This window comes from Porites lutea, chromosome 1 (assembly GCF_958299795.1).
Source record: "Porites lutea chromosome 1, jaPorLute2.1, whole genome shotgun sequence".
Lineage (NCBI taxonomy): Eukaryota > Metazoa > Cnidaria > Anthozoa > Scleractinia > Poritidae > Porites > Porites lutea.
The window spans coordinates 19,121,298-19,143,797 of NC_133201.1; the positions used below are offsets into that span (position 1 = coordinate 19,121,298).

At 40.0% G+C, this 22,500-nt stretch overlaps 1 pseudogene; it reads left to right on the top strand.

Annotated features, from left to right (window-relative positions):
* The window catches only part of LOC140925678 (uncharacterized), a 56,532-nt pseudogene that overhangs the window by 8,457 nt on the left and 25,575 nt on the right, over positions 1 to 22,500 (top strand).

The following is a 22,500-nucleotide window of genomic DNA, read 5'->3' on the forward strand; positions in this document are numbered from 1 at the left end:
AGCTTTAAATATTTATTGCTGTAATATGCTGTAATAATGTAATTTAGATAAGTTAAATTGTTATCTTAATTTAAATACTGGTTGGAGGTTTGTGAACAGCATTCGCCACATGTCAGCATTACCAGATTAGGTAAAAAAATTGGGTTGAATATAAAAATGTAAGTATAGAAGTATACATCACCAGTATGTTCTGTATTATAAGTTTAGAATTGTTTCAGTGCAATCACTTAAAATTAAAATGTGAAAAAATAAGAAAAGACTACGAAATCTTCTACAATTTTTAAAGTCTTTCTGATTTTTAAACATCCCTGAGCTGAATTCCTAATTTGCATAACTTAGAATTCCTAGGAATTCCCAGGAATTCCAAGCCCAGTTGGCCTGAATTTTTCCATTCCCAGAAATTCTCAACAATTCTTAAGCTTCTAAAATTGGAAAACTTAGAATTCCTAGGAATTCCTAGGAATTCCAAGCCTAGAGTGAGACCTAATTTGCCATTCCCAAAAATTCTCAAGAATTCCAAGCTTATTTGATGAAGGCTGATTTGCATAGTTGGGAATTGTTGGGAATTCCTAGGAATTCTCAAGAATTCCTAGGAATTCCCAGAAAGCTGGGAATTCATTTCGCAAGGGTATTTACTAAGTGACACAGGCAGCTCTGAAAAAAATCTGAGTGCTCCCAAGGAGCAAGGAGTAGAAACTATGATCTTCTGGTTACTAGACCATATGCTCTATAAGGCCACTAAACTAGGTTCTCCCACAAGTCTTCTTAACTCTGTGGTAGGATTTGCTTATTGCAGTGTGGTTGTTTTTCAGGCTAATGTTATGCCGCACCCTCCTCTGAGATCTCGCCCAACAAGTGCTGGTGCTACCAGGACTCGACCCAGCTCTGCTGGCAGAGAAAGGATACCTGGTCCTCCTGTTGCTAGAGGTAACTATCATCATCATTATCATCATTATTATCATCCAGCCTTTTCAGTCGGGATGCTGTGAATAATGATCTTATTCCATGCATTCCTGTCTGACATCGTGCTCGCAAGGTCTTCCCTGTTAATTGTGCAATTTCTCAAGATCATATCGGTGAATGAACACGGCCACTTAATTGGTTTCTGTAGAAGAAGGGATTGAATGATCGCCCCCTAAAACTATAATATACAATATTATATGATAGTGCAAAATACAGGGGAAAGGAGTAACTAAAAAAATGTTTAAGTGAAGTTGGACAGCCAAAGAAGAATATTACATTTCCGTTAGCAAGAAGTTTAAGGAGATTAGTCCAAAAGTAAGAAATGAGAGGAAATAGGGTTTTACAGGAGAATGTTCACCAAAAACGGAACACTGCCCTGTATACTATTTAGGAATAGACTAATCAAGTTGGACATTTTTGATTGAAAATGAATTTCTGAATATGACTGGACTAGTCTGGCGAGTCTGCAGTTCTGCTGGAGTTAAAGTTACAAAGATTTGTTTATTTTGGTTGCTTATTTGCTTTATTTGCAGTGGATTTTCATGGTTTTATTTAAGACCATTTTTAAAATGAAATCCTTGCAGCAATTTTTTGGTAGCTTTAACCACACTGACTTAACCATATGAATGTGAGAATTTTAACAAAAAGACATAGCATGGAATAAGGACAATTACATGTATGCAGTAGTAGTAGTAGTAGTAGTAGTCACCAGAGATTGAAATCGAACTTCTTATGTTTCTTTAAAATTGTATGCTAACATTAAGGGCAATGCAAAATCTCTGTGATACTTTCCTCTAAAGCATTCATAGGCGGGAGAGGACTGGGGTTAGGCAGCCCAAAAGGATAGGTAGCAGGAGGGATATGAGTAGGGGGGGGGGGTAGGGAGCCCAAAAGGATAGGCAACAGGAGGGATGTGAGTGGGGTGGGGGGTAGGTAGCCCAGAAGGATAGACTGCAGGAGAGATATGAGTGGGGGGGTAGGGAGCCCAGAAGGATAGGCAACAGAAGGGATATGAGTGGGTGGGGGGGGGGGGGTAGGGAGCCCAAAAGGATAGGCAGCAGGAGGGATATGAATGGGGGGGGGGTAGGGAGCCCAGAAGGATAGGCAACAGGAGGGATATGAGTGGTGGGAGTTCTAAAACTGCTGAAAGTCAGAGCTTGCGTGTAATATTTTGCAACTGAAAAAGTCTATTAAGGGAGGAAGCCCGGGGATGGTACTCCCATTTAAAAGCCATATAGGTATGTACTGCCTTAAAGGGTAGGGTTATTGAGCCGTTTCAGTCTGAAAAAGGGTATAGACTTTGCATATTTTGGTCTGGAATCAGGAATGGTTTTCCAGGGAACTACGGGAGTTTATAACCGTATTTGTCATTTTAATTCCAAATGAACAAGAAAGCAAGATAATATGCGAATCTGAAAGGATTTTAAACAAATGTAAGTAATTTTAGGTCTCAAAACAGGTTTGGATAATGAAAGTTTTTGTCTGAAATAAGATCAGGATTTTTAGAACCGGGTGGCACATCCCCACCAAGATTTCCCAGAAATACCCCACTGGGGAAGGAAGGCAAGAAAAAAGTGGCAGGGTCCAGTAATGCAAGGTATGGGAGGTAGGAAGTTTAGCACCCCCTCCTGTCCCCCCTGATAATAATGCTGAGACTTTCATGTCAATTGTCTCCTGAATTTACAGGTGGATGGATTAATGGTCCAGTGCAGATAACAGGGGAGCAAAGCATTCAAGATCTGGTAAGCTTCTTTGAGCTACAGTGAAATTTGTTGTCTCAAAACCTTCTAGGGGGGTTGATGGTAAGTAAGCTGGAGAGCCAAGCTCGGCGGGGTGTACTCCCTATGATAGCCTATACAGGGAGGCTCCGCGTGAAAGGGGTATCTTTTTCAGCCATCAGGTATATGAAAGGGTAGGGATTTCACTCGTTGATGTGTATTAAAGGGTAGAGAAATCCGTCATTTGGGTCTGTAAAAGGGCCCAAAAGATCTAACAGATTATAAAGTCGAGAAAACGTTCTGTTGGGGATGCAAACTTCTAAACAAAGTTTGTGAAAGGGGTACCATTTGTCAATAGGGTGTATACGAAAGGGGTACCTTTTTCGTGAAAAATAGTATATAAAATGCAAGGAGTTTGACCTCGAAGTGGAGCCTCCCTGTATAAACACTTGTTCAGTACACCCCCCCCCGGAAGCAAAGTCCTTGTGTAGAGCTTAGGGGAATTTGGAAAGGTTTTTGGGGAGGGCACGGATGCTATAGAAATATCATGTTACCTGGTAGGCTTATTAATCGTTTAAAATTGTCTCACAAAAGTCTTTGTCATTGATTGCTTTGTTTTGACTGCATACTGCTGGTCAGGTGATGGTGTCAAGTAAGGACTATAATAATGTTAGTAATGTATGTCATAATTGCCTCAGCTTGGTGCATTATGGAAGCCACAATGCATACTGAATATTTTTCAGGACAAAGGCTTAGCACGGACCCTTTTTTGACCTTGAAATTTATCCTTTTTTACATCGTATACGGTTCTCAATTTTAGTGTAAAAAAATTGAATCAATTTTGTCTGCTTACTTTTCCGACTAAATACCCTCAGAAATTGTTGTGTCTCAACTTTCCAAATCTTATCCTTATCTTGCCTATCTTGTGTCACAGTTTGTTTTGTTTTTGTTTTTATTTTATTTTCTCCAGGAGGAGCGTCTGTTACGCATGGGTGATGAACTGAGCCGACTAGCTTCATACGAAGCAGAGTGTCATCGTAAAGATGGTGTCATTGCAGCTCTGAGAGATGAGGTTGTAGATCTGAAAGGAGCTCTGCAGTCGAGTGGCAGTTTCAGGTACATTTGCTCTTGTTAGTCTCTACTTAAGACAGTGGTTAGCTTGTTCCAGGCTCCGAGATGGCCAGCTCCGTGAGAAGACGCGAATACCAAATTTAAACGGGAGGTAACCTCCTTTTTCCAGATTATGCGCTCATATTTTCGCGCGCCTTTCACTTACGCGTCATCCCTGCCATCTGATAGTGTAGTGATCTGAGAGCCTGGGACAGGCGAGACAGTGAGTGATCCGCCTTCATAATGAAGGTTTTCCTTTAATGAAAAACAAGCTCGTTTGCAGTTTTTAATAAAGATTTTATTGCAATTTGTTCTGAATAACCTTTACAAATTTGTTGAAAACGTACATCAGAAACCATGGTCGTGTTATCTTGTCCTGTTGAAAGTGGTTCTTTGCAGTGAATGAAGTAACTAACAACTGATACAACTTGGCAATGAAAAAGACCAAAAACAGCTAACGTTGCTTTTGTCGAATTGGTATCCGCATTTGACATGAAGCGACGCATACCTTAACGGCACATCTTTTGTTTCTAATTCTGGCGTGTTGTTCTAGTCAACAATAAAGTGACTGGTTTTGAACAAAATACAAATTGCCTTTTGGAGTCCATTTTTAAACATGCTTTACACATATTGAAACGCGGTTTCTATTCTAACAGGAGACACTATTCCTACCACACTGACTACTGCCTGTGTACGGTCGGTCGCTAGATTCCAGAATTATTCTCTTTTGATTTGAGCCATGATTCGGCAAAAAATGGTTAATTCTGAGGTCACTAACAAAGCAACATGAAACTTGTCAGTCCTGAAATTGATGTAGAAATGCTGCAAGGGACTCTTTAATGAAAATGAATCGGGTAATTGCTGTCTCGCTTAGGGTTGGAAATTGCAGATTTTCAGCTTTCACGTAAGGTGCGAAAGAAGGAAAGAATGACATTTAATATTCATTCTTGTAAAGGTGTCGCTCAGGTTGGTGAGCAAATAAACTCCTGCATACAAAATCTAAAACTCCGTCAGACTGTGTTGGATCGAGTATGGTCTTCTTTAGGGATCCAACAATGCATAAGCCATTTTAAAGGAGCTGTACCACAAAATTTATGAAAATTCAAACAGTAAGAAATGCCACCAAACTGAGTGAAACATTAAAGATAACCCCTCAAAACATTAAAACACGGTACAAGTAACAAGGCAAATGTAAAAGAAGGCTCGGATGGACAAAGTTTAAGAAGATTGAAACGGATTGCAATTCTGGGTTTTTAAAACTAGTTAGCCTGACAGTTATTTAAAGTTGTTTGCAACGTTTGATATAATGCTTAGAAGGCATAATGTTTGACAAGAAATTGTAAGTTTGTCATTTACAAGTGATTTCTTTGCTAAAGTTAAGTTTCGTAGCGCATTAACACAATGAACTAGAGCCTCCTCTCCTAGAAAACCCAGTGAAAAAAAAAAACAAAACAACAACTCCTCAGGTTTATCAAACTTTTTGGTACGTTTGTAGCCACCCACGGCTTACTGCACGACAACAACGTGGCATTCTCTAATGCAACGTTTTATGGGGTGTTAACCCGTAAGCTGAACATCCGTTAAGGAATTTTACTCTTGGTAAAGTCACCTGCATTTGACATATTGAACAATTTGGCAAAATCCGATGACAATTCGATGTTTGAAAGGATGCGAAATTCGTCTTATTGGTAACTCTTTGCTACTGTCGCCTTTGTGATTGCTAAGCGATTGCAAAGCCGCTTGTGGTCACTTTAAAGGATCAAAATGCTGTTTGAAAGCATTTCACGACCATTATGTGATGCTTTCTATTTTTACTATTATCAGAGCTGGAGGAGAGGATTCAGCGTTTTCTAATGCAAGCATAATTCATCAGCTTCGTGAGCAAGTATCGCAGTTGCAAGTGATTGTACAAGAGAAGGAAGAAAGCGAGAAGGCAGCAGCGCAGAAACTAGCGATGTACCAGAATCAACTGCACGCCAAAAACAACGAAGTTGCTACTTTAAAGGACCAATTGCAGGCACAGGTTTGTCCTAAATATTGCCAGTGGACACACTCTCCATGATGCCTATACGGGGAGGCCCCACCCAAAAGGGGTACCTTTTTTCAGACTTCGGGTATATGTACAGAGTAAGGATTTCGTGACTTGAAGTATATGGAAGGGTAGGGAAAATTGTCTTCTCTATGGGTGTTTAGAAGGGGCTTTAACTTGAGTATTTCGACCCAACGCATCTTACGGCCATATCAATTTAATTTATCAAACGCTACGCAAGAAGATTAACTGATGGTATGAGATAGGGGTACCATTTGTCATTGTAGGGTAACTGATAGTAGGTATTAGATAGGGGTACCATTTGTCAATGGAAGGTAACTGATAGTGGGTATGAGATAGGGGTACCATTTCTTAATGGAAGGTAACTGATAGTAGGTATGCGATAGGGGTACCATTTGTCAATGGAAGGTAACTGATAGTAGGTATGAGATAGGGGTACCATGTCTTAATGGAAGGTAACTGGTAGTAGGTATGAGATAGGGGTACCATTTCTCAATGGAAGGTAACTGATAGTAGGTATGAGATAGGGGTACCATTTGTCAATGAAAGGTAACTGATAGTAGGTATGAGATAGGGGTACCATTGGTCAATGGAAGGTAACTGATAGTAGGTATGAGATAGGGGTACCATTGGTCAATGGAAGGTAACTGATAGTAGGTATGAGATAGGGGTTCCATTTGTCAATGGAAGGTAACTGATAGTAGGTATGAGATAGGGATACCATTTGTCAATGGAAGGTAACTGATAGTAGGTATGAGATAGGGGTACCATTTGTCAATGGAAGGTAACTGATAGTAGGTATGAGATAGGGGTACCACTTCTCAATGAAAGGTAACTGATGGTAGGTATGGGATAGGGGTACTACTTCTCAATGGAAGGTAACTGATAGTAGGTATGAGATAGGGGTACCATTTCTCAATGGAAGGTATACGAAAAGGACTACCTTTTTTGTCAAAAATGGTATATTAAAAGGTAACAGTTTGGATAAGTCCTTTACCTATGGAACGTTGTTGAATACTGATTATACGAGCTTTGTTTCTACAATTATGAAAGGGGTTTTGAGGGTGTTATAACTGGCCGGCCGTAAGCAAGATTGTAGTTGTTATTATGATTAATAAACATCGTACTTGTTCTCAATGAGAGATGGCAAAAGCACGGTGGAACAGTATTAATTATAGCCGAAGTGTGATGAAACAGGGAATGATTACAAGCAGAATATTTTAAATGTGCGTGTTGCTTCATGTGCTTCAAGCGCTGGCAACCGGAATTTTACTTTAGTTACTATGAAAAACTACACAGAAAGTAGGCTTACTGCAGTAAATGTAAGGGGAGAATTTTTCAAGGTTTTTTTTTTTCTATGAAGTAGGAAGGATTAGCCCAGTTGGTTAGTACGCGGCCTTCTGTGCGGGAGGTCCTGAGTACGATTGCCAGGTGTGACCTCAAATCCTTCTTTCGACTTCTTTCCTTTCCGTGTAGCTTTAAGTAGCTTTAAATACCCCTTAAATGGAGCAGTCATGGAGAGAGGGCGGATAAAATAAGCGCACCGTCGGCCTTAGGTTTGTGAGGGTGGATTTCCACTGTCGCGTAATTTTTATCGTGCGAACGCGCGTAAATAAAATAGAGACAATGTGTGGAAGGTCACGCCTAAACGTAAAAGTTGATCCTTGCTCAACTTTCACGTTTAGGCGTGGCCTTTCATACATTATAGGGCCGTTTATACGAGAGAAAACAAGCCGCGGCTTGCTCTGGCCTCTGGGTAAATAGGCCGCGAACATCCCGTATAAATGGTACAAAATCTACGTTCACGGCTTATTCACCCACGGCTACTTCAAGCCGCGGCTTATCCTGGCCGAGGAGTTTTGGGTTGGGCTTATCCAAGCCGCGGCGTAAAACGTTGTCCGCGGCATACTGTCCGCAAATGCTGCGCATGCTCTGTTTTCAATTATATCCCAGACCTTCACGGCTGAGAGACGCGCGCTGCAGTGGCGGGAAAGTGACCTGCTGCACGAGAAAACTCAAAATTTTGTCTAAACAACACCTCATCCATATGCATCCCTGGAACATCTCTTTCAAACCACTCGATTGACCGATGACGAACTTTTCGTCGAGGTTTCCGACAAGTTGCGCGACAGCGCAACGCTTATCTTGAGCGAAAAGTTAATTTGAAAGAATGTAAAATAAGGCGATTTTTTAGACCAAAGCCAATCGTTTCGCTAGGCACCAAAACAAACTACGTCATCATTGGACCGGTCTGGCCGCGAACTAAGCCGTGAACCATTTATACCAGCAGTTCGCGTCTTATGTAAGCCGTACTCGTATAAATGGTTCCTTTCGCAGCTTATGTAAGCCTCGGCTCGAGTAAGCCGCGACTTATTTTCTCTCGTATAAACGGCCCTATATAATGTCTTTATTTCATTTACGCGCGTAAATTTTACGTGCGTTCACACGGAAACATTACGCGACAGTGGAAATCAACCCTTAGTCAGATGATTATTTCGAGCTACCGACATAAAATAAGGACTCTTTACCTTTACCTGTTACTGTTTATTGGGGCGCTTGTTTATGTATTTTGATTTCCTAAGGCAAGTTTTCCTCGACAACTTGGAAAACGTTCTATTTTAAATAGAGTTTCACTGTGAAAGCTTATGGAAGTGGGATGTTTTTGGTTATTATTCACAGCCTAAGGCTTCCGCTTGGGTTAAAACGGACCCAAACGCAACCACAAACAAGATCGCATCGTTACGCACTGACATCGCTGAGAAGGAGCGAAGAATTGCTCAACTATCCAACGAAAATGAAAAGCTAAACAAGCAAAAAATTCAGTCCACGACACTGCTGAACGGGTTACAGAGAGAAAACTCTGCAAAGGACGCCTTAGTGCATCAGGCGAAGAGAGAGATTGAAAAACTTAAGAAGGAACTACGTGAAAAGGATTCAACAATTTCCACCATGTCGACGAAGGTTAGATATAATACACAAAGCTAATGTTGTCTTATCCTCAAAGATAATTTTAATCGTATCCTGCCAGTACAGCTGTCTCTCAACACTCCCCCTTCGTTGGGAAGTTTCGAGAGGCGCCCTCAGCTACGTGGGGAAGCCGGTAGCAAGTTCTCTATTTCTGGAGGGAACGAAGCCAGCCTCGAGGGACTCGCGACTCCACTAAATGGTCATGGAGAGCTAGTTCGCAGGCTACGACGAGAAACGATTACTTTTTCCGTGTTACACGTTCGGCTGTATCGAGGGTTCCCAATAGGTTTTTCGGGATCCGGGATCCGGGATTTTTCCTATTTGAATCTCGGGATCCGGGATGTTCCTTATTTGTGGCCGGGATTCGGAATTATGGGGCTGAGATGTGCACGGGATGCTAGTCTCTCTCGAAGCTATTTTAGTGTCGTCACGCAACGCTCCTAGTGTAGGCAAAATCCTTTCTCAGGTTAAACCATAAAAGTTAATGCAAAGATATGTGGTGATTTGAGTTCGAATAGACGCTTTTAAACTGCCAATAGCTGTCTTATATGAAACTTTATAAAAACAGCCTGCGAGCAAGCTTTCCATTTTGTGTGGCGAGCGAAGCGAGCACGTGTGAAGCAGAGGAAAGTAAAGCCCACGTTTCTTTTTGTTCAGCCTACGCTCTGGTGTCTCCTGTCGTGTGTCGCTTGCATGTGGCTTCAAACAATGTAACTCCACTGAAAAGCTTGCTCGCATGCAGAGTAACACAGAAGAGTCACTTGTACAATCAGTCGACTACACATTAGGGAGTTGTAGTAGAGGCGTTTTGAGCGACGCACGTCAATCGGAAGTCAGGCCGTTTCCCTGTTAGTGCCCTGACGCCACCAGATTTGTATCGCTAAGTGTTTTAACTCTTATAGAGACAATTTGCCCTAAAAACGCTACTTCCAGTTGACGTGCATCGTTTAAAAATTTCTTTTCTTAAGCTCACTATTGAACCGTTGGAACTAAAGCTACAAGGCAGCTTAAGCGACCACGACGGAGACGGCCACGAAAACATCACTTAAAAAGTGAATTCGCGTGGCTTTAAACTTTATCGCGCTTATTCCATCTCGTTCAATTCGTCAAATATTGACAAATTTTCCAAGAGTTGAACTCTAAAAGACTGTATCGAAGTTCAGAGAAAGAAAAAGAAGGTCGTTGTCTTGTGTTCACGTCCTTCACAAAACGTGAAATCAGGAAGTTTCACGTCGTAGTCGTGCAGTGACGGCAAAGAAATGTACAAAAAAAGCGTGATGCACGTGCAAAGTTGTTGTTTGGCCAATCCAAACCTATTGCTTTTTTGCCGTTTTCGTTGACGTCGCCGTCGTCGTTGCTTAAGCTCCCTTACATGTCACTAAAAACGACAACGTTCAAACTGTCAAAGTGCCCAATCTCCTTTTAACATCCTGTATAGTATTTTTCACTTAAGGGTTAATCAGGGGCACCCAACGACGGTTTGCTCCTAAATACATTGAAAACACTTTTTAGGCTATCCAGAGTACTTTAAGATATCTAGAAAAGCATTCTAAGCGGCGTTGTAAAATTTGTATCTGTTCGGTCATCCTAAGGGAACATGAGTCTTTTCGAAATTTCAAGGGATTCAGTATTATTTTCCCGAACATTTTAGATGAAATTTGACGTATTACGAAAGTGAGACATTTTCTTATTCATCTCTCCATCACATGTTTCCTTTTGTCAATGAAAAATAACCTAACTTGGGACGTTAAATGCGAAAATTAAACTTCAGAAAATCGTAGGGAATTTATTAGATACGCTCTGAAAATTGTTTATGAATAGAACGGTCATCTAGAAATTTTTAGCCGTCGTCAAGTGACTGATAGAACATTCTAGGGAATAGTTGCTTTTCGAAACAGATATTTTAAATAAAACAGTCGTTGGGTGCCCCTGGGTTAATAAATATGTACAAACTGTATGTAACAATCAAGCTTTCTTTCTCTTATTTGCAGCTGGGAAGGCAGAAGGCCGCTAAAGAAGTGGAGAAAGAGGCACAAAAATTAGAACAAGAGCATTATGCAACAAAAGGGGTAAGAATTGAGTGATCTGTTATAAAGGTCTTCCCATCTGAAACATCACCTTTTTTATTTTAGAGTTCTGGGTTTAACACCTTGTAATCGGTCTTATAATTAGTAAACAGCCAGTACATAGGTACAGTTTCCATCGTGTTTCATTTTCCATTATGTGGAATAATGATTAAGGATGTACTAAAGAATGAGTTAATTTAACTATCTTTACCATTTCTCCAAGAGCCTGTTTACATGGATGTGGGGGACCCAAGGCAGGTGAGGTAACCCGCCTGTCCTTATAATATCTCATTTTAATTTGATCATGTTTACATGATAGGTGGGGTGACCCGCCACATCTTACTTCACCTACCTGGGGTCCCCCACCTCGTAAACAGTCTCTAAAATCATGTGCTTATCTTCATTGAAATTGCGCCCGCAGTAAAATATTATTTCACTTTTCAAACGCTACCAAGGACCTTTCATTTGGTCAAAAGTCAGTAGTGAGCTCAGAAACTTGACAAGCCTCAAAGCATTCAAGAAACATATACGCGGTGTGGACCTTTCTAGCCATGTAGATAATAATAGTAACTGCTGTGACTTGTGTAAATTCTGAGTCATGAACATTTATATATAGTTTTAGGTTTTGGGTAAGATCATTAATTTTAAAGTCATGTAAAAGATTAGTGTCAGTTCTTAGGGAAGTGTCCCCAATTAGCTAATATAACTGTTGAGCTAAATACATTGACAATAAAATAAAGTTATTATTATTATTATTATTATTATTATTATTATTATTATTATTATTATTATTATTATTATTAAACGCTTAAAACTTTTTAGTACATTTTTTTTATTACATACATACGCAACGGAGTGTTAGAGATATGTTAAGCCTATATTTTTCAGATGTTTACAGGATAATTTGGTTGGCTAAATTTCATGGAAATTGGTCAAATATTCGCAGAGTTAAGACGCTATGAGGGATTAATTCATGGCAAGCCTTACATAACTCTAATCAACAATGTTTTTGTACAAAGTTACATGTAATAAGTAAAGCCAAATCAATTAAGTATCCTTTTATCGTCATTGTTAACACGTTTTACCCGAAGGCTATTGATAAACCCACATTCATTTCGGTCCAGTTCATTCTCGTAAGCCGCCATTTTATTTTCGTGCACAGTAATTTTTAGGGAGTTATTATAACTCCAAAAATGGAGTAAAAATTTTAGGTACATGATAACCGCCTTTGGCGGGTTACTTTAACTCCTCAGTATTAACTCCAAATCTGAGGTGATTTTTACTCCTGAAAAAGAGTTCTTTAAACTCCTTTTTGGAGTTAAGATAACAACGAAAAAAATGACTCTACTGTAAAAGGAGTTAAATTAACCGCACTAGAGCAGTTATTATAACTCCTTGAAAATTACTGTGTGCTCTTAAACTTCCGCTGTGACTGTATTACGCTTGCAAATGCGTGCAGCTAGCGTGCAGCAGGAAGTTCGTTTACTTGTTTACTTAGTGTAATGGATTCGGCTTTTGAGCTTTTGTGTTGTTGATACATGTTCATGTTTTCAAGACAACACGAGACAAATGTCCTTTCAGGAATGTCAATAAACTGAATAGTTATGTTTCCCTGTAGTTTCTAAGTTAATACCAAAGAAGTCTGGATTGTCCAAAATCAAGCATGTTTTATCAGAAATTAAATATCCTTGTTTCTGTTAATACTCTTGTTTTTTGCAAAATTTCTGTTATTTTTTTCTCATTCCGTTGTTTTTAATGGGGTCATAATTGGTTCTATATTGTCTAAATGTCTAGGTTTGTTCTGATCTGAGCGGCTGACAGGTTTTCAGAGTCCGTTGAAGTTTAATGAATGTCAAGCCACTTGAAAAAAACATGTAATTTTCTGCACAGGGCCACACAATATTTTAGGTTTATCGGGAAAGTCACACTTTGAATTTTTGCGGAAAGTAAAGCGTCCAAGTTTCCATGAAAGCAGCCGCTAGAAGAAGCTAATACCAACAGTAATCACAGTTTTATTTCGTTGTAGTCGTACATGTAATAATTTCAATGCATGCTTGTATTGCAAGCTCGTTAGCGCAGGTAATTCCTTGTAACTAATTGCTCGTTTAAGTAGCTTTTTCTTTTTCTGCCGGTTTTACATGCATTAAGTTTAGCCGTAGGATAATTTGTAAACGGCTTGCTTAGGCAGTTCATTGAGATAGATCATTTGTGCATCGTTACCCAAGCCTGTTTTCGAACAGAGTGTCGACTCTTGTCTGTTCCTGTGAATGTGAGTACCAATTATGTTATTTTACTTCTTTGATTTCTTTTTTTGCCCTTTTCAGAAACTTCAAACCACAGAGAAGCAATTGAAGGAAAGGATTAAAACCATCGCTGATTTAGAACACGAGTTAGAGAAGATGAGAGATCATCTCAGCGAAGGAAGACAGGTTAGTTGCCATAGCACCTAGACTTGAATCTCCCGGATGTTGTGTTTGAATCAGAGCAAGTCTGACCACATTGCGGAAGGTCATAATATTACCAGATTTTATAATTCTCTTAACAGGAGTCGAGCCTATGACCTTCTGGTTATTACCTTTTTATAGGAAATTAACGCTTCACGAATTCAAGTCGGTAATTTTCCCGCCGGTAATATGCAGCGTAGCCTCCCACGAAGGTGTTTTAGGGGAGCTCGTATTTCGTCCGTCCCCACAAACGCCTGCTCAATCGAGAACAACATTCCTTTCTCAAGCTAAGCCAATCACATTGTACCTTCCAAATTCTGATAGGTTGACTTCGACCGCAGGGTAACCCGATATTAGTCGATCTGCATGAAACACTGGGACAGCTTTATGACCTCTAATAAATGTTAGACTCAGAGTGACAAAAGCAAGATTTAGTCAGATTTTAGAATAACCCGTGCACTGCATAACCTTAGCGATAGCCTGCTAAAGCACCCGGTTTTTTCTGCTCTAGTTTCACCCGCCGAGAAAAACCTTCGGAGGGAGAGAAGCGACGACCGGAAATACGTCTGCGGCTCGCAGGCTAACTTAGCTAAGGAACGAAAAGAAGGAAATGAGTAACTCTAGGGTCACGCTTTTACACCACCACGAGATTATAAGTCGTGGTTAGCCTGTCAAAACTTTATTTCACTTTATTTCGAAACTGTTGATTGGTCACTTACCACGCAAATAAAAGAATGGGAAAAAAATGTTGTTCTCAGTAGAACAGGCGTTTTTGGGGAGGTACGAAATACGAGCTCCCCTAAAAACGCCTGCATGGGAGGCTATGTGAGGTGTTGATTTACGCGACCTTGAGATTTCCATTATTTTGGATACACTTCGGACATTCTTCACACGTAGAAAAGAGGAGTGTTTTATAAGGATGGAGATCCGCCAGTAACAGTGAAACTGTGAAGAACCCTCGAAGTGGCCAGATTTCTTCGTTAGACTCTCTTCGTGCGTTAGGGAAAGTACCTCGAACAAAGTTTCCATTTCAGATTATACGTTTAAGGCCCAGTTCAAATGTCGAACTTTTCATGTATTGATTCTAATCCCTTCAATTAAGAACATGAAGAGATGGACATTTGAAGCAATTAAGTCCGACATATTTTAATTTGGGTGGACCCATGAATTAAGATCGAGTGGCCCACATGGGATTTTCGACTGTAGAGCGACTACGTTTCAAACTTCAAACTTCGAAATTTCATGTGCCGAAACTAATGCATAAATTACTGAATTCATTTCACTGTTAAGCATTGTAGACCATTGTACATCGTGAAAGTGAATTGAGTCCGACTAATTAAGTTCGACGCCTGAATCAATCGTCGAATTGTTGTGATTTGGGTCGACCCAAATAGGTATTAAGTTTGGTACATACAAAGTTCGACGTTTGAACTGGGCCTAACTTTGTTTTTGTTGTCTCAACAAGTTTAGTTTCTTTGTGAGCATCACGTTAATTTTCACCATTTTGAAATGTTATCCTCTCTTCCTCGTTAATTTCCTTTATTTCAAAGTCGTTTTCCACTAAAGTCGCGTTAATTTCCAATACCATAATTTCATGAAGCTTTAATTACCTAAAATAGGGTAGTACACATGCTCTACAACTGAGCTTCAAGCAACTCGAGGACAATAAGACCATTGAGCTGGGTTCACTGAGGAACACCTTGTAGGTTGTGACAATGTAACATCGACCCAGGGGAGGTTTTGTGTCCAGCGGTTTTTAGTAAAAATAAGGGTTAGTGGTGGTTGCTCAGTCTTGATTGCGGGCTCAAAAACCTCCCTTAGGTCGATCTTATTTTGTATTTACCCACCTTGTATACTTAAATAAGTCCCATAATGCAGTTCGACAAAAACCGACCCAGTCCCACCCACGCTTAACCTTGAAAATGACCCAGTCAGGTAATCAGTAAACAAACCTTCTCTCTTAAAAGAGCGACAAGGCGATTCAGCAGGAACTGGATCACGCTAAAGCTCAGTGTCTGGACGCACAAAGAGCTGAGAAACTGCTCAAGGTTGACTTTCATCAACTGGAAAAAAGAGTAAGTGAACTGGGATTTTACAGTAACGCATTTTATTGAAGCATTGATGACATGGGTTTTTTGAAACAATGAAACAGTGTTGCTAGGGGGAATACTCCCTTACATCAGCTTTATGGGTAAAGAGGTTTAGTTTTTGGTCGCCTTTTGATTTAAAACAGAAAATAGCACTTCAACCGTTTGGGTTTGATATAGGGCAAGGTTTTGTGCTTTCTGTGGAATTGTGTATCCATTAGTGTCTTTTATCATTCGCCATTCTACAGACTTGATTTGAAAAAGAGCAGGGGCCCGTTTCTCGAAAGTCCCGATAATTAACGGGCCCGGTAAGCTGTCTCCGTTTGCATTAAAGATAGAGGTTTCAATAGTTTTGCATCTAACATGCTAAAACTGTCAGTTAATGAAACAAAATGGAGTAGTTTGCTAGCCGGGACCCGCGCTCTTATTCTTTATATTTCGATTTGAATATTTGATTTCGGGCCCGCAAAGTTACCGGGACTTTCGAGAAACGGGCCCTGCAAGAAAAAACAAATATTTTGCTCTGAAATATTTGTAAAGAACGGCTTTCCCATCCCCAGCTTCTTGTAGCTTGCAAGAAAGCAATAACATTCTGGTATAACAAATGACATTCTCAGCCAACAGTTAGAGGCAAATTTCTTGGATAAAATCCACAGTATTAACATGTCCTTTCATAAAGGTTACACTTCACACTCCGGCCCCTGGCAATTTGTTATATCAGGCTGCCATTTTATTTGGGTATCACGGGAATTAGGTCACGTGCAAGCGAGTAGCCAAAGCAAGAGAGAATGATCTGGTTCATTCTCTCTTGCCAAAGCGATTCACAAAATGGGAATAGGTGGGGCTTACAGAAATTCCTTCAAAATGGCTGTCTATTTATGTCCTTCTGTAGTTTGATCGTTTCCGGCGGAAGTTGGTTGAACACACATTCCGCGGCGATGTTCAAAGAACAGTTGATCATGAACTGGATGACGATGAATTGCTTGATCACGTGAGGAATCTGGCTCAAGAGAAGTTAACTCTAGTGGAGGAAATCCAGCAGTACGCAAACTCAGAAAGTGAAGTGAGTTTAGTATTTACTGAAGAACCTCGTTTGTTTTGAGTGTGAACCCTACCACGAACATGACTTTTTTTTTTTTTTATTTTTCCTTTAAAACTGCGAAAAGGAGCCTTCTCACTTCTCCCCTCCTTCAGAAAACGAGAGGGAGTTGTGCGCTTAGTCACCTACATCCACGGCTTTTTCTCTCAAACGGAACGAGCTCCTCTTTCCCCTACCCCACCTCCCTCCTCCACACCAACTAATACTCGCGTTATCCGGATAACACTGGGAAAATTAAACATCAGTTACTTTTATGTGGTTAAGAAGATGGGTTTTTTCATAACAGTTCCTTCGCGTGGAGGTTTTATTAGGGGGTGTGGTTAACTGATCTGTGAGCCTTAATTGGACAAAATGTTATCCTTCGGTTAAGAGATGCCGCGTTTTCCTACCGTAGGAAAACGTGACTTAACTCCTACGTTACGTTACGTTACGTTACGTTACGTCACGTAATTAGAAGCTGAACTAAAAACTGAAAACTGAAGTTCCGCACCCCTCCCCTCCACACCCTTGAATTTGTCAGTCAATAGCGACCCTTCTGCCGCAGCCTTTTTTAATTTGTTAATTCAGTTGATGTTGTCGCTCATGGACGTACGACAGCTAGCTTGCTAAATGTGAACTGAAAAGGTTTCCTCTTTTGGTAATGATCAGTTTTTTCATCATTTACACTTTTTGCTTTCTTTGACCATGGTAGAAAGAAGCAAAAGACAAAGACTTAAAAGATTCAACGGGTGAACTGAGGAAACATCTAGAAGGCATGCTGGTGAGTAAATCACAGGACGTCCAACATTAGTCCTCTTAAGGCTGGTTTTCACTGACGACGGAGTCGTAAGCGGAATCGTAAAAGAGCTTACGACTTGTTGAAAATAAAAAATCGGAGTCGTCACCAGTCATAAGCGCGATGGAATCGGAGTCGGAAGAAGCAGAACGTTTTCATTTTCTTCTTACTCCGCTTATGACTCCGTCGTTTACGATCAAGTGAAAACCAGATTGTTGGAGTTGGAAGCATAAGCGGAAGGATAAACCAATCACAATGCCCGTTCCTCGCTTTGTGATTGGTTTAGTTCTTCCACTTCAGCTTACGACTCCGACAACCTATTTTTCACTTGATCGTAAGTGTCGGAGTCGTAAGCGGAATCAGAATGCTGTTTTCACCAGATCGTAAAAGTTCTTCGCTTCTGATTACGACTCCGACTCCGACTCCGTCGTTATTGAAAACCAGCCTTTATGGTGCGCAACGTTTCTCAACAATCATAAGTAAAATTTATCGAGACGTTTACAATAACAGAATTGCAGGTTACCGTGTTATTGTATGTTATTATAAGATTATACAGCAAACGAGGTAGTGAATCAATTTACAGTTCTGAATCTGAACGCGCGAAAGTGTCGAGTGTCACAGACATCTTTTGTAAAAGAGAGGAGGATAGAGAAGTTAAGAAAATGTAATTTTTGGACATAGATGTTACCTTGCGAGCATTTGAAAGAGGTAAACTTGTGTTTCATCAACTTTTAACCAGCCAACAAGTCTTCACATTTTTATGGGAAATCTCTTTGCAAAGTCTCAAAAATGTTACAACTTACCTATTTTATGGCGGCAAAGAATGCCTTCCGCCATAAAGCAGGGATTACATCTCACTCTCTAAAACGATGCCTTTTATTTTTAATCTATTGGGCTAAAAATGCATCATTTATTATAAAGACTATACCATTGAATTTTCATAATTTTACTTCATGGACCGTGCTTTATAGGTTATTATACATTCCAGGAGTTTTTCTAGTAATGTTTTCACGATAGTGGGAACTTTATTGAAAGAAGTATTAGCAGTCGTTTTGTTACGTAAACTCATGTTAAGAAAGATCATACATTTCTATGCAGTGTTTTCCGGAGACGGTCTGAACAGCAAAAAAGCTGTACTTTTTATTCTTTAAGCTCGTATTCAGAAAGATCGTTTATTTCTCTGCTGTGTTTTCCAGAGACGCTCTGAACAGCAAAGAAGCTGTATTTTTTATTACTTAAGCTCGTATTCAGAAAGATCGTTTATTTCTCTGCTGTATACTCCATCGGATCAACCCAACATATTGCCCCAAGTGAGACGCAAATGTTAACGTTGAGTTAGGGGAGTGGTAGTGGGCAGTTTCCCAGAAACCTAAATTGGTCCACTCCATCCATAGAAACGACTGTCAAAGTCAGGTCGGACATGCACTGCGCTGGAAGAAGAGCTGACTTTAGTTGAGGAGCTTACAACGCATGATTCACTGTCATGGATTAAGGTAAGATTATTGTGACAAAAAGTTTACCTACTTAAAGCTCCTTATCCGGCTTTGGAATTAAAGAACGAAGATCGCGAAAATAGGTGCCTAAAAAAGAAGCGGAGAGGATGAGGTTTTTATTTTCCATCTATAAACATAGAGATCTACCAGCCTTGGAAATGTTTTCATTTACTATTAATGGTTAAAATTGTGATTGTTATTAGATAGCTATTGTATTTCTTATGAATAGGTTGACAGAGTTTTTGCATTGAAGATTTGATTTAGTTAAAACAATAAATAGAAGAGAGATTAAAAACGAATCGCGCTTGGAAACACTACCATTGTTAATCAAGTTTATCATGATGCTTTGCGTCTATAGCCCCGTGCAAACGAACGCAACATTGTTGGCAAAAAACTCCCAACATTGTTGGATTTTACATGTTATGTCCGTTTACACACCCTGTTGCATGTTGTTACGTGTTGTTGGGATCTGTTGCATCCGTTTGCACACCAGTGCAACACAGACTACGAGTAGTCACTTTCTCGCTCTACTATCCCTGAGGAAAAATGGGGACTACTCGTAGTCTAAGTGCAACACGGACGCAACAACACGCAACATTGTTGGCGCAGCAATGTTGGAAATCATTGCCTCCCTTTTTCAGGTAGCTTATGACCAAATAGCCCACGTTCGATGTATTAAAATTCTAACATGACTCCGAGGCTCTCTGGTCATTTTTCTATACTTTTGGTTTGTGTTCAAGTCTCTTCTGGGAATTGCCAGGCGATGGTTTCGTGAAAAATTTGCAATTTTGTCCCTAAAACCTCGGAGTCATGTTAGAATTTAAATATATCGTCTTACCGGCCTTGCTCGCCTTCAGGTCCTCCACAGCTTCGTTGGTTAAAAGATCGCAATAGTGATGTGAACCGAGCGAGAGAATGGCATCTTTGTTTTCTACTAAAAATAGATAGGGAGAAAAGGGCTTTGTGGAATGATTGTAACGTGGACTTTTTTTTTCAGGATTTTGTTTGTAAGACGCTGTCTAACGAGGCTGTTTGGCAGCAAAAGGCTGAGGACGCTCTGAAGAGAGCCACAGAGGATTCCGATTCTGGTGAGTAAAAACTTCGGGGTACCGAATGTCGCCTTCGGCAAATCTTCGTGCAACATTATGGTGAGGTTTTGGAGTCTTTTCTTAAATTTCGAAAGAGCAGAAAAGGCCGAAAACCTGTGTCACAACTACCGAGCAACTCATCTGTTTTTGCTTTAATTTTGGCAGAGACGTCTATCAGCGTGGAAGATATGTGTCGCCAGTTAAGAGATCAGAAGGAAGAGTGTCGGAAGCTGAAGGGAAAGTAAGAATTCCAAGCTCACTGGACTCATTTTTACTCTTAAAGAGCCTATGCCACAAGGATATTTCTGTTTTAGGTCAATTCTGTGCTGAAGCTATTACTTAGAACCTTTACCCATACACAAAAGAAGATATCAGACAGATTTCATGGGCGTTTGTCACACGACAGTCACATCAATTTCGGTTTTCTGGGCTTTTCCGTCCGCTCTCAGGCAAAAGCTGTTTTGGGTTATGAATCGTCTTTAAAGTGCTGTACTCGATTGTTGAAAATGATGAGAAGTTTCCGCTAACAGTTTTGCTTTGCCGTCATTATTTTTTGTCAATGGAGTGTTCGTGTGAGCTGTACGTTCGAGAAGAATAAAAATGTAATCATCTAATTCCAGTCCTAGCATTGTTTAGCCCTAAAACAGGAAAAAAAAAACGTAAATAGTTTGATGTAGAGGCTCAAACACAGGGCGCAGAGGAGTTATTTGTAACCTTCAAGTTGATTGCAGTTCTAAAATGTTACAGTTCGATTCGCGATTCGCCTTTGTTTACCGCAGAATCGAATATGAGCTTGACCTATCAAACTGTCATGCGATTAGCTGCTGTTATTCGTCCACAGTCATTACCTTCAGCGGTTTTCCGGAGCATTGCATAATATTTTATCAGGTTTATAACACCGAATGACGGTTTGCTCGATTCAACAGTAAAAAAACATAGGCGATACCAGGGTATCAACTGCAACCTCGATCCGTCAATGAATAAGTCTGGTTTTGATCTCAATAGAACACAACGGTAGATTTTAAGTGTCTTCATAGCAAACAACAGTAGATTTTTTCAGATCAGTTAATAATAATGATAATAATGATGGTAATTGAAATACTTCTATAGCGCTATTTACATAAAAATGATCAGTAGCGCTTTACCATAATTCACTTAAAAATCTATTCTAAAATGATATAACTGTACAATGTAAAATGTGAAATGTAAAATACATTTGACTGAAAATTAATTAATTAATAAATCAATGAAATAAAGATATAGTATAATACCATAAAATCAGATCAAATTAGCTTAAAAAGGTCCAGATGAAATCGAATTTCTAGTCTAACCTATCTGAAAAAGGTACGTTTACGTTTAAAAATAGTTCATGATTGAAATTCGCGCAATTCCGCAGGCTAACTATTCCACAAACATGGCGCAGCAGCATAGAAGGATCTGCCACTAAGCGTAGAAAGCATTTTCTCTTTAGGCGGCTCAAGTAAAAGACTACTATTTGATTTAAGATTGTAAGAGGACTTCGATCAAACACTAATTAAATCCCTGATATATGGTGTTGCTAGTCCGTGAATTGCCTTGAAAACTAAAATTAATATCTTAAAATGAATACGAGCGTGAACTGGCAGCCAGTGAAGATCTTGAAGTTCTGGTATAATATGAGAATAATCGCCGATGTTCATACCTAGTTCTGAATACGTTTCAATTTGGCAATCTGTGACTGAGGTTTACCACACAAAAAACTGTTACAGTTCTTCATTAAGCTGGAAAAACTATGTAAATTCAATAATTTTGGTTGTTTTTGTGTCGATGGAAGACTAGTTTTGTAAGTAAAACAAATTCCATTAATTTTCTCCTCTTCATTGTGTGTAGGATTGCAGAAATGGAGGATACGCATCAGGAAGTCGTGTTAAAGTTACGAGAGGACATGAAGAGAGAGGAAGAAAAACACATTTCCCGCGCAGTGGCTCAAGTGAGATCTGAGGAAGAAGAAAAACAGCGTGAGATGATGCACGAATTTAAACAAAAAGAGCGAGAGCGGATACAAGCAGCAGTGGATGCGGAGAGAAAGATCATGGAGTCACAACATGGTAGCGTTACCCAATTACAACAGGTACTGAACAAATGCTTAAAGGCCTTTTTCAAAAATGCGATAATACTGCTCGTTGTCCCTCCGAAGCTTTGCATAAGCATTGTTTTCAATTTCTCTTGTGACTTATAATCGCCCCAAGAGAAATTGAAGGAATGCTTAAGCAGAAGTTTAGAGGGACAACAACCAGGACTATGATATTTTTAAAAAAGGCCTATTTGCGGAGATGCCAGTCACTGGAAATAGGCCATCAAATTTAAAACAACAGTGGGAGCTGCCACCAAGTTAAGTAAACAGTAAAATAACCACTATTTAGGGGACGAGGGACGGTTTCACCACTGTAAACCCCGGGGCCCTCCGCCTCCGTATATTTATAGCCAAGAGGGCTGCCTGTAACGTAGACCACGAGCGATCGGCCCGTGGTAAGCGTTTCGGCGCGAATTCGTTGAGAAAGTTGGGAGGTTTGCTACGTAGGCTACTAAGAGCCGCGCACGGCGTGCGAATAAAAAAGACTTCTCGCAGGCCAGGGTTGGATCGGCGGTAAACTGAGTTAC